The sequence below is a fragment of the Pygocentrus nattereri genome, chromosome 2 (assembly GCF_015220715.1).
Source record: "Pygocentrus nattereri isolate fPygNat1 chromosome 2, fPygNat1.pri, whole genome shotgun sequence".
Lineage (NCBI taxonomy): Eukaryota > Metazoa > Chordata > Actinopteri > Characiformes > Serrasalmidae > Pygocentrus > Pygocentrus nattereri.
The window spans coordinates 8,558,809-8,574,039 of record NC_051212.1 but is presented as its reverse complement, the minus strand read 5'-3'; the positions used below and the strand labels follow the sequence as shown (position 1 = coordinate 8,574,039).

Sequence of the window (15,231 nt, the reverse complement as noted above, 5' to 3'; positions counted from 1 at the left end):
GGCAAGAATTAAGGATGATTGACTGTGAGTGTTTAAGGGGCAGTAATGCCTGGGTCCAGGCATTTCTGTGGCCATTAATTTGACATGCGCCACCTACCTAAACATTGTTGCAGACTAGCTACACCCATTCATAGCACTGGTTTTCCCCAATAGCAGTGGCCTCTTTTGTGCACCCTGCCACGCTGCCAACATTGCTCAGGAATGGTTTGAGGAACATGACAAAGGTCAAGATGTGGCCTGGCCAAATTCCCCAAAAATTCAATTCGATTGAGCATCTGTGGGATGTGCTGGGGCATGTCCAGTCTGTGGCAGCTCCACCTCACAACTTCCAGGACTTAAAGGACCTGCTGATCTCAAGAGGTGAAAGTTACTCTGGCACTCAGGTCATTGTAGCATTTTGTACAGTCTAGGGCTGAACCACAGCTGTTCTCAGGTCAGCTGAGAACCAGTCACTGCTCATTGTGTAGTTTCATTGCTTTTTCCATACTGAATCTCATAAAACCCTCTAAAACTTCTGAGGACTTAGGAGTCCTCATTCTGAAGCAATTGTGGATAGCAACGCTTAGTAAGTAGTGATTGGAGGGTTGAGAAAACAAGGCGGAGCCTGGCACATTTCGGTTGGGTATGATACAGTGAAAGCGCTCACAGAGAGCAAATCAAATTTCATTATCCTAAAAAAAATGCAGCATAAATATTCTGTCCTCATTTGATTGAGTGGCCTGTAATACTGTGGCTGCAGCCCTGAGTAGAAAGTATTATAAGGCATTTCAAAATTTAACCTCATAAATGGAGGAAAGTGAAAAAACTCTTCTGAAACTACAGTACCTCAGTGTCCCTTAGCTAGTTATGGCCATGACAACAGGGCTCCTTCAGAGGTCTTGTAGAGCCCTTGCCTCAAAGGGTCGGAACTGTTTCGGTGCTGCACAGAAGACCAACTGCATATTCAGTAGGTGGTCATGTTTTGGCTCATCAATGTGGATTCAGGGTATGGGGTCCCTGTAAAGCACTCACTCTGGCTTCATATATGAAGACTGTTGTATTGGAACCATGGCTAGCTCTAGATCAAAGGTCAATAATAGGCAGACTATGGTCCAAGTCCAGACCCAGACACTATCCTATGTGGACCTAAAAAAAATAAACCATGGAGAATTATTTAATTTCAACACGGTAGCCCAATTTTAATTGGTGTAACTTTTCCAGCCTTTACGGTTCTGCTTTAGCGGCCCGGAAGACTCGCAGACCAATTGCTTGCGTTGTAAATATCACATGTGTGGCCATTCAGCCAATCAGATCTGTGCATTACGATGAGCACTGAGACTCGAGTGAGTGACACACACACAGGGACAGGACGAGGCGAGACACAGCAGTCAGAGAAGAAAGTGAGTCAGAGGGAAGTTATTCCACATGACGTGATCTAAAAAGAGAAAACTGACTATAAATGTTGTTGAAATACGACTGAATTGGACTTTGTCTGATTTGATATTCAATGTTGACTGTATAAAATGTTGATATACCTACTAGGCTACTTCAGTAAACAGTATTTGGCACTGAGTTATAATGCAAGTCAGACATTATGTTGTTCCGGACCTTTGCTTGAGGATATTTTCTCTAACTAGACCTAAACCTAGACTGCTCTAGACTGCTACCCTACTACCAAGTGAAATCTACCAATAAGGCATATGTAGTAATAAAGTAAATGAAATAAATCAAACTGGGGTGATCCGACCAACACTGCTGGAATGTAGCTTGAAGACCATCATTTGGGTCACCTAAATAGACTGTCTGATAATGAAAGACCGGAAACACTTGATGACATTATTTATCGTGCATTCGTTATCTTTAAAGGCCTTCATATAAGGAAGCTGTTGTAAGGGAACCATGGCCAGCTCTAGACTATACTGCAACCCCAATTCCAATGAAGTTGGGACGTTGTGTAAAACATAAATAAAAACAAAATACGATGATTTGTGTGACCCAGGTGTATATTTACAGCCCTTGAAATCTGGAATATAGCTTGGTTAAACAAGAGAAAAATGTTAAATAACGGTGTATTTTAAGGCGCCTTGCCCTTTAAGAAACCGCTCGCGAAAATTAGAAGAGCTTTCCGTCTGGTGCGCGTGTGCGAAAACACGAGGGAGAGAGAGAGAGAGAGAGAGAGGGGGGCAGATAGAGAGAGAGAGGGGCAGATAGAGAGAGAGAGAGAGAGGCAGAGAGAGAGAGAGGCAGAGAGAGAGAGAGAGAGACAGATAGAGAGAGAGAGAGAGAGAGAGAGAGAGAGAGAGGCAGATAGAGAGGCAGAGAGAGAGAGAGAGACAGAGAGAGAGAGAGAGAGAGAGGCAGATAGAGAGAGAGAGACAGAGAGAGAGAGAGAGAGACAGAGAGAGAGGCCGATAGAGAGAGAGAGAGGCAGATAGAGAGAGAGAGAGAGGCAGAGAGAGAGAGAGAGAGAGAGAGAGAGAGAGAGAGGCAGAGAGAGAGAGAGAGAGAGAGAGAGAGAGAGAGGCAGAGAGAGAGAGAGAGAGAGAGAGAGAGAGAGAGGCAGAGAGAGAGAGAGAGGCAGAGAGAGAGAGAGAGAGGCAGAGAGAGAGAGAGCTGTTCTGAACCTAGACAGTGCTGAAAATAGAGAAAACAATTAGGAAATAGGCTTTATTTTCAACTGAAACCTGGAAACCCTGATACTACCTGGATACTACCAGACAGAATATCTTGAAAACTGAGAATATTAGTTTTGGCCAGGTTGTTTTGAGTGATTATTCAGTTCCACTTGGCCTCCGAGTGTACAGTTAGCGGGCTGCAGCTGCACCGTGTGGACCGTGGATGGCGACCCAACCCAAGAGTGATCACTGAATGCACCATTCTCACAATTCCATTCCTCCGACACGGTAGGAGAGGAGATTTTTGTTTTTGACGATGGGACACTAATTGAAACTAAAAGAGATACAAAGAAAATGTCCCTTAATAATCCTTTACAGGTACAACAGTATATAATTTAAATTAAATTAAATGTATAAAATAATTTTAATAATAAAATAATATACCTGCATTATTTGTAGCACATTTTGTTCAAGCTTGCTTATTGTTTTGTCCCCATTAATGCTCTTGCTCCTTAGGCACTGATCATAACATTATTAACATCAGCAGAAACACTGGAACTCAAGTGGGAGGGGGCAGGGCTTTCATGGGCCCATGGAGAACAGCCTTTCTCTGCATGAGCCCATTGTATTAGATCTTTTCATATATGAAGATGTGGTAGCCCACCTTAACTCAGTGAAAGTGACCAGTTTTATGACACGTGTTAACCAACCAATGTATCCAATAAAACAATATAAATTTACTCTGTCAGTGAAGAGCAGTAATGAGGATGTACTGGTAACTGCCTATTCTACTTATAGCAGGTGGCAGCCTGGACGAAAGCAGCTGCAGGGGTTGCGGTTAAAAGTTAGAACTGAACTTTTTCTCACCCTCCTGATCTACACTGTTCTCTGCTGTGTTCTTTTGGTATTGGATTTCAGGAACAAGAACTCAGTTGAACTAGATGTGTCCATATCTCTTTCAAGCCTGCATGCTGATTACGACCACAAGGCCACCTGCTTTGCATGGTGTGCTTCATGCACCTGTATCACCAAGTCCTAAGTAATGAGAACATATTTACATAGCATATTTTTTCATATGTTTTCACAGAATTACCTGGCAACATGCCGTTGGACTGTGGGAGGAAACTAGAGCACCAGAGGAAACTCAGGGAAAACATGTAAACTACCCACAGAAAGGATCCTGAACGCCCAACTGCAGAATCGAACCCAGGCCCTTCTTGCTGTGAGGCAAGAGATTACCTCTTCCCTGATAACCAAAAGTATATGGTACAGTGCCCAATCTCTCATCTCTCAAACTAGACAGTAAACTCCGACGTGGTGTGAATGTACAGGCCCTTACCTGGTTCAAAGCCCAAGTAGTACAAATATTATACAGCTCGTGTAAGCTAAGTTGGGAATGTGCTGGTGAGATTTATCCAAAATAAGCAGTCCCCTAATGCAAGAAACAAAATCCCCTGTAAACAAGAATGGAAGTGTGTTGATAAACCTCCCAATTAAAGCACACCCAACACAAGAGATGCTATTCCTCATAAAACAAAGATAAAATGAGTTGAGACACCTAAGCACACCTCTAAGTCAGAAAGAACGGTATCCTGTGAACCTAGTTAGAGACACGCTGGTAAAGTATCCAAACCAAAACACAAAGTGACGCAAACGATTAGAAACATACATTAAAACATAGCACATGGTATAACAGTCCTCTCTCCTTCAGCTGTCCAATCAGGACCAATCAGGATTTTGATTGGTCAGAGGTCCTCCTCACATGACTGATTGCAAAAACAGGTACATCTATGAAGGGAGAGACAGAGAGAGAGAGAGAGAGAGAGAGAGAGAGAGAGAGAGAGAGAGAGAGAGAGAGAGAGAGAGAGAGAGAGAGAGAGAGAGAGAAAAAAACACACGCCTAACATACATGAATTTAAAAAAAAAAAAAAGTTCCAGAATTGAGCCTTGTGGGACACCACATTATACTGCGTGCTCTAAAGAAAATGCCCTTGACCAATCAAATGGCTGTTAGGTAAAATAAACAGACTGATTTAAAACAATTGGCCAAATTTTCTCAATCCAAAGCTCCTGGCACTAGGTATGGAAACGTGGCTAATGTTGCATATCTTGCTCAAAACAATTTATTTGGAGCCAGCCTGGACAAAAGCAGCTGCAGCGGTTGCATTAAAGTTAGAACTGAGCTTTTTTCCAGAAATGTATCTCACCCTCCTGATCTGAACTGTTCTCTGCTGTGTTATATCGGAATCTAGGAATAAGAATTCAGCAGAATTGGATGTGCACGTATCCCGTTCAAACCTGCATGTTGATAACGATCATAATGCCACATGCTTTGCATGGTGCTGCATAATGAAACATTCAGTTAGAATACAGGCATCATCTCTTCATGGGCAATGGGAAGATATTTACATAGCACCTTTTAACACAAGTATACAGAGTGCAGGAAATGTATGCATGTCGTAATCAAATTAACTGCATACAGCCATTTATAGACCACAAAATGCTGAAGATTAAATCTAAAAAATGAAAAAAACTGCAAAATTCAGCACCCAGAGCGAGGAAGATCACCACATACAGCGAGTCCCATCCACTGGATGAATGGCAGCTGTATCTAAGTCATACTGCAAAGTAATACAAAACGTCTTCAAATCCTTGGAACCACCGGTGGTTCCAAAATGCACTTCATCATATTCTTCACAACTTTAATATTTCATAAGCCACATTCAGAAGCTGGGTGTCATATGAGGCTATAACTGTCTTCTTTCCAGTCAAATAGACGGTGATGTCATTTTAAACCCTTATAATAAAAGAAGCTGAACTCAGTTTGTTTTTCTACTGAAAGTCGACCCGTTTTCCCCCAAATCTGGGCTCTAAACTATAAACAGACGGCGTCTCTTCAGTGATCTGCTCTGGAAACATCACTTTTAGAAAATAATGCAATGAGCGTCTGAGATTTTTGACTTTCAGCAATAAATTGTAAACATAGAGCAGGATGAGAGATCATAAAACACATTCTGTTAATGTGATGGGAGCTTTTATAAAAAAAAAAGAATAAATAAAATAAATTACATTTACTGAATAGTTACTGAATAATCTAAATCCTAAAGAGGCAGGGATAACAATTAGTCATTGGGATAATGACTAGTGCTTTTATTTAACCTCCAAGCGAGCTGATTCAAGGGTAAACAAAGTGCTGTCTTCATTAATGCATGAATTGCTGGATTATCTGGGCCATGTTTCAACATAGAGAAATAAATGATAAGACAAAGAAATGATGATTCCCTTTAAATGCAGCAGGAAATTAGTTTTGCGATATTTTAAAAGTGCCAAGCGTAAAAATAGCTTTTCAGGTAGAAAACTCCAGATATTGGGGCGATGAGAACTAAAACCTACTCCTCAGCTATAGCATCATCTAGAGTCTGATGTTGCCTGCATATGGATTAAAGCAAATTGAACTCTGTTACAACCCCACACATTGTTTAGGGTGCTATGGGATCAATAATAATTAGCATTTAAAATCAAATTTAAAATATTGAATATTTGTGATGGGACAAAAGTTAAGGGAATAGGCAAAAAAGAGCATTCAAAACTCCCCCAAGCGTTTTTACTGTGGTTAAGTTGTCTAGTATCACTATGGGAGAATCAAACTGTGGACAGCACCAAAGACAATAAGTAAAAGAATCACCTCAGTCTGCTCGCAGTCAGACAGCCCTTAGCTACAAAACCAAAATGAAACAAAAGCGAACTACTCTATTCTTCCCTGGCCAATAACCGAAAGTGCATGGGACAGTGCTCACCCTCTGACCCAGGGAACTAGACTGTAGACTCCAATGTGGTGTCACACCACTTGTTTCCATTTGAAACCCTAGGTGGAACAAATATTCAAGCAACACTTGTAAGCTGAGTTGTGGATGTGCTGTTGAGATCTAGCCAACATAAGCAGTCCCCTAACACAAGAGAAAAAAATCCCCTATTAACAGAGTTAGGGAGCGTGCTGATAAACGAAAGCACAAGCAACACAAGGGCTGTCATGTCTTGCTAGTAGATGACTGAACCACACCTCTAACACAAGAGACACAGGAAGTCAGGGACAGGGAGACAGAGACGTGAAAAAAAAAAGATATATACACTCACCAGCCACTTTATTAGGTACATTAGCAATTATGTTCAATTGCTTGTTAACACAAATAGCTAATCAGCCAATCACACGGCCACAACTCACTGCATTTAGGCGTGTAGAGGTGGTCAAGACAACTTGCTGAAGTGCAGACCGAGTATCAGAACGGGGAAGAAAGGGGATTTAAGGGACTTTGAACGTGGCGTGGTTGTTGGTGCCAGACGGGCTGGTCTGAGTATTTCAGAAACTGCTGATCTACTGGGATTTTCACACACAACCATCTCCAGGGTTCACAGAGAACGGTCCGAAAAAGAGGAAATATCCAGTGAGCGGTCAGTTGTGTGGACGAAAATGCCTTGTTGATGTGAGAGGTCAGAGGAGAACGGGCAGACTGGTTCCAGATGATAGAAAGGCAGCAGGAACTCAAATAACCAACCAGAATCTCTGAGGAACGTTTCCAACACCTTGTTGAAAGTCTGTGATGAAGAATTAAGACAGTTCAAAAAGTCCTGAATCCAGAAAAGAAGGTCAGACCAAAAATGACAACAGTACTGAGAGAGCTAGGCAAAATGCAAGGTCGAAAACAAACACGGCAATGGTCATACAGTAAAAACAAACAAACCGACTGGGAGGCTCAGTAAGGCTCTATAAACAAAGGCAATACAGTGCAAAGGTGCTAAACTAATTTAAAACTAAACTAATAAGGCACAAGGAACAGGTGAGGTTAATCAGTAGTCAGGTGAAGCAGACCAGTGGAGAGTCATGGGAGGGAGACCTAAGGTCATGTGATCAGGTGAGGTGTTCTGGGAGATGGAGTGCAGAGGCTGGGAGGTAGTGACTGCAGCAATGGAGGGAAGCATGATAACTGCATGCTGCTTAGATGTTAAGAGTAGGGGAAGCTTTTCCACACTAAAAATTACTTGGTCTGCTTGCTGCTGTTAATGTGCGATATCCAGCTGTTTTTCCATATGTTTTAATGATATGCTCCATTTAATCTGCTGCTTTGTCTGTAAATTTAAGTGCAGTTATGTAAATGTTTGCAGATGTGTAAATTTGGCCTTTTACTTTTAGATATGAGACCCTTCAGGGGTCTGGTATGCAACTCGCACTTATGTTTAGCAGGCTGAGTGTTCTCAAGTAGCTTTTGCATGCACCTTTTCAATAGAGGAACTTGCACGAAAAACAATTGTGGAAACAATTATGGTTATGATATTAAACTGTCAGTGGAACAGTGGAACATCTAGTGGAAGTTAGTGGTATTACAGAGCCACATTCAGCAGGACTTGACCAAGTCTGCACCCAAAAAATATGCTGACCTGATGGAACAAGAGTGCCAGTATTTTGAGTTGCTTCTCACTTTCCACTTTCCATCCATGATTTTACAAAAATATTTGTTTTTTTGCATGTTCTCAGTTTTATTGCTACTGATTGCATGGCCTGTGCTGAGTAGCTCTGTCATGATCTGCATTACTAAGACTCACATTCTCAGAATAACATCATGTAAACTTAAATTGTCATAACAGATGTTTAAGATTTACTACAAAATGTTGAAATATTTTAAGTGGAAGGGAAAATTATTTGAACTTAATGTTTAACTGAATGCAGGCCTGTGGGAAATTCAGCGTAACTGGGTATCTTTACTCTGTGCACATACAAGACAATCATTGAGAACAATAGAAGAGCTTAAAGCTCCCTGGTTCAGATTCTACCAGATGTGACAGATTCAACACTACAGTTTATTTATTTGAGCAAATGCAGTAAAAGCACAGTAACCAACAGCCTCTCCTTCTTTCGGCTACTCCCTTTAGGGGTCGCCACAGCGGATCATCTGCCTCCATCTTGCCCTATCCACTGCCTCCTCTACTTTCACACCAACCATCTCCATGTCCACCTTCACTACATCCATAAACCTTCTCTGAGGTCTACCTCTTCTCCTTCTACCCGGCAGCTCCATCTCCAACATTCTTTGCCCAATATATCCACTATTCCTCCTCAACACATGTCCAAACCATCTCAACCTGGCCTCTCTGGCTTTATCTCCAAACTGCTCCACCTTCACTGTCCCTCTGATCTGCTCATTTCTAATCTTGTCCATCCTTGTCACTCCCAACGAAAATCTCAGCATCTTCATCTCCGCCACCTCCAGCTCAGCCTCCTGTCTTTTAGACAGAGCCACAGTCTCCAAACCGTACATCATTGCAGGACGTACTACTGTCTTGTAAACCTTCCCTTTCACTCTTGCTGCTATCCTTCTGTCACACATCAGCCCTGACACCCGTCTCCACCCACTCCTTCCTGCCTGCACCCTCTTCCTCACCTCTTTTCTACACTGTCCATTGCTCTGGATGGTTGACCCAAGATATTTGAAGTCATCCACCTTTACGACCTCTACTCCTTGCATCTTCACCTTTCCACCTGCCTCCCTCTCATTCACACACATGTATTCCGTCTTGTCTCTACTGACCTTCATTCCTCTCCTCTCCAGTGCAAACCTCCACCTCTCCAGATTCTCTTCCACCTGCTCTCTACTCTCACCACAGATTACAATGTCATCTGCAAACATCATGGTCCATGGAGCCTCCTGCCTGACCTCATCTGTCAACCTGTCCATCACCATTGCAAACAAGAAGGGGCTCAAAGCTGATCCCTGATGTAGCCCTACCTTCACCTTGAAACCATTTGTCACTCCAACTGCACACCTCACCACTGTCTCATTATCCTCATACATGTCCTGCACCACCCTAACATACTTTTCTGCGGGGCGGGGCGGGGCGGGGCGGGGCGGGGCGGGGCGGGGTGGGGCGGGGCGGGGCGGCAACAGAGACAAAGACCAGCAGCAAACACAGGGCTTAAATACACATGGAAAATGAGGGACAGGTGGAAAACAGGTGGAGACAATCAAGGGTGGAGTCATGAAAGGAGTTGGCTAAACCAAAACAAATGCACATGGGCTAAACCAAAACATGAACACATGGACAGGACTTTGAAGGGCCAATCGTGACAGATAGGCGTTTTTTTTTTTTTTTTGCTTTTCTAGCTCCACCCTGACTCCACCCACTCCTCCATGTCACACACCTACAGATCATCTGGACTAGTTATTCTCCTACATATAGTCCTTTGTTAACCATGAGAACCCTATAATTGGGGATTTTTTTGCTATTTTGGGTCAATTACAATTACAGTTGCAACTATAAAGTATATAAAGTATGTCACGCCATTTTCAGGAGAGGTTGAGCTACTCAGATATGCCATTATTATGAGTTCTAACAGAAATTTGATATCTTTATGAATTTGGCTAATTGATCAGAAATTTATCTAACGCCTGCTAAATTTTGTATGTGTTGCACCTCAGATACTTTTTCTGTCTTCTTACTGCTAAAACTCTGAAACACAGCAAGACGGGCTTTGTTTTTTAATTATAAACTGAGTTGCATTTATAATATCAGATATTTGTAATAGTCAAAATCAGTGTAAACTGAAAGACAGAGCTGGATAGTTGATTTTATAATAATATTGGTCATATTTATTATTATTTATCTGTTAAAACGTGTTTTAGGACCCGTTTGTGTGATTTTTAGGGAAAGAGGGAAAGTGCAGTCGGTGTAGTGGATTGGGACAGTGCATTTGTAGCCCCCCCCCAACACACTCTCTCTCTCAGCTCAGAAGCATGTACACACTGGTTTGTTTATAATATGAAGGCTAAAAGCAGAGATGTAATATAACAGAAGCGAGTGGGGCTGTGGGTGATTTTGGAGCTGGATCTCTGGCTGATGGACGGTCACAGGTGGATGAAATCACTCTGGATGGTGAGGCAGAGTCTGATGAATGACCTGGTCTGTGTATCATGTCTCTGTTTTAACCCTCTGTTGGAATATCGAGGCCAAAAATCAGATCAGAATCTGACTTTTAGGATTTTGTGTGATTTTCTGAGCCAAATTGCTCACTGATGCTGACATCACAGCTTGGGTTTGGGTCGGGTCTGCTGAATGGTCTGATATCTGTATCCTGTCTGCACCTTAAACTATTCTGCAGTTATGAAGTCTAGAAATTACCTACAGTTTCGGGGTCTAGGGTTTAACCCATTTGCTTGCGAAGTGTCTTTGTGCTGGTTTCATGTGTTTTGACACATGCATCTATGTCTAACGCTGCCTGCCTGTGTTTTGACTCCTGCTCTGTCTTCTGCTTTATTTAATATGGATCTACCGCTGATGTTGCCAGCCTGTTTTTCCCCCCTGCCTGTTGTGATTATGAGAGTTTGATTCCCTCAAATAAACCCAGCTCGCACCGACTTGTAAACAATTCCGCATCTGATTGCATTTTAACAATTGAGTTTTGTGGAAATGTTGAAAAATGTATAGAATTACCCTTTAAGGAAAGGGACGGTGACACATTCAGAATTTTTCAAATGAAACAAGAACAGCCAGTGATGCACTTTAAGACGTAAAAAAGTTTGTTTTTTTTATTTCCTTGTAAACAGAGGATATAAACATGGACTGTTTTAATAAATGTCTGTGAATATTGTTCCTCTGGAAATATCAGAAGACAAACATCATAAACATGCTGGCAAATATGAATGTCACTGCACATTTACAAGAACAGCAGGCATGGTGGTTGGTTGGTGTAGTGGGTAACACCTCTGCCTTCTATGCTGTAGACTGGGGTTCAATCCCTTCCTTGGACAAGCACCCTACACTACACTAATAAGAGTCCTTGGGCAAGACTCCTAACACCACCTTGGCCTACCTGTGTAAAATGATCAAACTGTAAGTCACTCTGGATAAGAGCGTCAGCCAAATGCTGTAAATGCAAATGCATTAGTTTATCTGACCTGGTATCAAATTAAATAGTGCTGTATGATCTGTCTGGTCAGATAAAGTCACCGTGTAATAAAGTATCTTCAGAGGCTGGAAAGAACCACAATGTCCAAACTTTCCAGAGCCTGAGAGAAGAATGAGAAAGTGTATGTGAAGATGTTGGTGTAGTGTAGTGGGGAACACCTCTGCCTACTACACTGTAGACTAGGTTTAAATCCCTGCCTGGGTAAACACCCTACACTATACCGATAAGAGTCCTTGGGCAAGACTCCCAACACTGCCTTCACCCACCTGTGTAAAAAAATACTCAAAATTGTAAGTGGCTCTGGATCACAGCGTCAGCCAAATGCCGTAAATGTAAATGAGATGAGCTGTGATAAGGAACAGGTTCTAGTGCTTAACAAACAGACGATGCTGAGCTCTGATTGGTCGGCGTCACGCCATGTGAGATTAAGAGAAAATACAGGCTAAAGAAATAAAAATGCAACATTTTAAACAGACAGAGACCTGCAGACTTGTCTAGTCCGGGTTTTACACAGCAATCAAAACAGAGAACACAGGTATAACATGTTTGCTCAGAGATCTTTTTTCTGATGTAAATATCCAGCCCGCCTCTCTGCAACGGGCTTAATAGTTCATCGTTTTATCTACATAGTTAAAATCCCAGATGTCATTTTGGTAATAATTATAAACATAATTAAAAACTGGGCAATAAATGATGACCCACAGGAGCAGCTTAAACTCACAAACTACAACGTGGAACACGTTCCGAGAGCAGCAGCGTTTTATCTGACCACAATAAAAACCTGTTAATCTGGAGTATAAAGAGACTCAGAGAAGCTAAACTAAGAAATACATATAACTTTATATCGTTGTCTTGTTTCGAAGTTTTGATGACGTGTAAGAAAAACTTTATGGATTAGTTTTGTATACAGGGATTCTTCCTATTCAGAATTCTGTGTAGTCCAAGTCTAGGCTTAATCCCTCTGGAATCCAGCCTGTTCTGTAAGTACAGCAGTTTCTCCTTCTAGATGCTTTGCCTTAGAAAAAATGCAACAGCCTTCTAAACTTTAAAAGCTCAGACAGTAAGTTAAAGCTCAGTAACAGAAATTAGAGTCCTCAAAGGTGTTTCTTACCTTTTAGTTGCTTTAATAGTGCCTGTCTGTGTCCTGCTGACTAGTGTCTGTAACTGAAGAAAAACTAAAGCCAGAACAGCTCTTTGTTTTTAGGGTTTGTTGAATATTTTAATGATGATATACATGAAGGCCGACCTGACCGTGCAACACACAGTATTTGCATACATTAAAAGTCGGCAAAAGATTTCATGAATGCTCTGTTTGTTGTAAATAAAAGCAAATATAGAAAGTCCATCCATCCATTTTCTAAGCCGCTTCTCTGTCAGGGTCACGGGGGGTGCTGGAGCCTATCCCAGCAGTCATCAGGCGGAAGGCAGGATACACCCTGGACAGGTCGCCAGTCCATCGCAGACAGACAGTCACTCACACCTAGGGGCAATTTAGCACATCCAATTGGCCTGACTGCATGTCTTTGGACTGTGGGAGGAAACCGGAGAACCCAGAGGAAACCCACACAGACACGGGGAGAACATGCAAACTCCACACAGAGAGGAGAAAGTCAAACAAGAATTAAGAATGATGAACTGCGAATGTTTTAAGGGGTAGCAATACCAGAGTGGCTAATCTGGAGAGGTGGGGGGGTGGGGTCCCTCGGTGGGCCAGAAGGTTTTGGGCTGGTTACTGTGAGAAATGGATAAACTCATGCATACAAGCACAAGTTCAAGTTCAACACTAAGTTCTTCACAGCCTCAAATTAGGAAGCACTTTATTCACACAAAACAAGACATAAGATCCACACTTCCACATGTAAAAAGTAATAATAAAAAAATCCCATTCAAACGTTAAAAGTAACAAAGGCAAGAGAATAAAATGAGTCTTTATGTGAAGCCAGTGAAGTGAGACTAAATCAGGACAGATGTGCTTTCTGGGTTTAGTCCCACAGTGGAGACAGGCTGGAAAAGTGGTCCGGGAAGGGGTAAACCATGAACTAGCGACAGAGTGGTGGGCACCCACAGCTCATCGACAAGTGCTGTCCTAGTCCATCTCCAGATCAACAGAAAAGCTACTGTGGCACAAGTTACAGACATTCTTAATGATGGCAATGGGTGGGATGTGTCACAACACACAGTGCATCACACCCTGCTGTGTAGGGGGCTGCGTAGCCACAGACTGATCTGGGTGCTTATGCTTTTGGTGATGGCACCAGAATCTGGTGCTCTGGACTGGGTTCAGGGGTTTCTGTGAACGACACATCCCACCTGCCTAAACATAGTTGCAGACTATTGCTTAAAGGATCTGCTGATGTCTTGGTACCAGACACCACAGGGCACCTTCATAGGTCTTGCAGAGTCGATACATCCAATGGTGTTTTGATGGCACGTAGATTCAATCACAACTTCAGTTTCACGCATCAATCAATCAAACGAGTCACCGAATAAAAAAGAGCACAAACAAAAACTACATCACTTCATTAACAGCTACTAGTGCTGTTCTGTAGGCGACCCTGCCAGCCTGCAGTGACAGCAGAGGAAGGGAAAGTTCAGCTCCACACTGCTTGAATACATTTAGGGCATCATACACCTTAAAAGACAATTATTTATTATCACCCACCACTAATTCTTCAGTGATATGAAACTGAACTTAGCTTTCTAATTGCCAGCTTCATGATCGATTTCGATTAAATGGTGAGGCAACCTCATGTACCAGAACGTCACTGCTGCTCCATTTAAGGTAGAACAGGAAAATTCGCCAGGTAGCGACTGAGACATCAGCGTATTACTAGCAATTTTTATGTGTGTTATGAAGGAAATGACCATAAACCGCTGTTACAATGGTTCTTACAACACAGCAGCTTTTAACAGAGAAATGTTTACATTTATGTGTCTCTTTGGTCACTTGTGCAACCTTGTGCCCATAGCATCCTGGGAATTTTCTCATTTGTAGTGAACCTCTGAAAAACCTCCGTTTGAAGGGCCATGTAGCCCCAACACTTCATCCTACCCCTCCATCTCAACAACAATCGGGACAACCCTACCCCTAGACGTGAACGCGCAAAACAGAGGGGTAGGGCTAAGTGTTAGGGGAAAGGTGTGAAATGGGATTGGGCCCAAGTGTAGTATCTGTTCTTATCAGTTTAATCTCTGATATGTGCTCTATACGAGGACTGTATATTACATTTACTTTTAGAACAGGGAGACGGAAGAGGAGCTTGCTCTGTCCGCTCCATGGATCGACCTGGTATTGCAGTACCCCCAGGAATGGTGCACCTCCTTGGGGCAGTCGTGGGCTGGAGGTTAAGGAACCAGCCCTGTGACTGGAAGGTCGCTGGGTCGATCCCCCAAGCCGAAAGTATGTGACTGAAGTGCCCTTGAGCAAGGCACCTAACCCCCAACTGCTCCCTGGATGCTGTGGATAGGGCTGCCCCCTGCTCCGGACAAGTGTGCTCACTGCCCCCTAGTGTGTGTGTGTGAAATAAGGATGGGGATGTGGGATTGGGCTTCACACCAGATTTGAATCACCGATGTGTGTAAATGCAGACTGCAGTTTTACCACTAGGCAGGTATGAAAACAGATGAAGAAATCTCTTCAAGAGGTGGCGGGAAAATGATGCAGCTATAAAACAAACTCAA

The 15,231-nt window shown here is 42.6% G+C and overlaps 1 pseudogene; it reads left to right on the top strand.

Annotated features, from left to right (window-relative positions):
- Positions 1-14,701: 14,701 nt before the first annotated feature.
- On the top strand, positions 14,702-14,873 carry LOC119262722 (annotated as a pseudogene).
- The last annotated feature ends 358 nt before the right edge of the window (positions 14,874-15,231 follow it).